The following is a 268-nucleotide window of genomic DNA, read 5'->3' on the forward strand; positions in this document are numbered from 1 at the left end:
CATAGTGGGTGCTTGGATACAACACTAGGACTTTGGAATAAAGTTTGGAATCGGTAATTATTCTTATTTCTTACAAAGTGTCTGTCCAAAATAAAAGGGCCTAACCAGATTCGAATTGATGACCTCTTGATCTGCAGTCAAATGCTCTACCACTAAGCTATGGACCCATTTTTCATGATTTCAACCTTAGTGACCCGAAGGTCAGTCCAAAAGTGTAAAAAGNGAAGGTCAGTCCAAAAGTGTAAAAAGTGTCTGTCCAAAATAAAAG

At 38.2% G+C, this 268-nt stretch overlaps 1 non-coding gene across 1 annotated transcript; it reads right to left on the reverse strand.

Annotated features, from left to right (window-relative positions):
• Positions 1-95: 95 nt before the first annotated feature.
• TRNAC-GCA lies at positions 96-167 on the reverse strand. Its single transcript has one exon. It is a non-coding gene; the product is annotated as a tRNA-Cys (tRNA).
• Positions 168-268: the final 101 nt, after the last annotated feature.

The sequence above is a fragment of the Cucurbita pepo genome, unplaced genomic scaffold (assembly GCF_002806865.2).
Source record: "Cucurbita pepo subsp. pepo cultivar mu-cu-16 unplaced genomic scaffold, ASM280686v2 Cp4.1_scaffold018512, whole genome shotgun sequence".
In the NCBI taxonomy this organism is placed as follows: domain Eukaryota; kingdom Viridiplantae; phylum Streptophyta; class Magnoliopsida; order Cucurbitales; family Cucurbitaceae; genus Cucurbita; species Cucurbita pepo.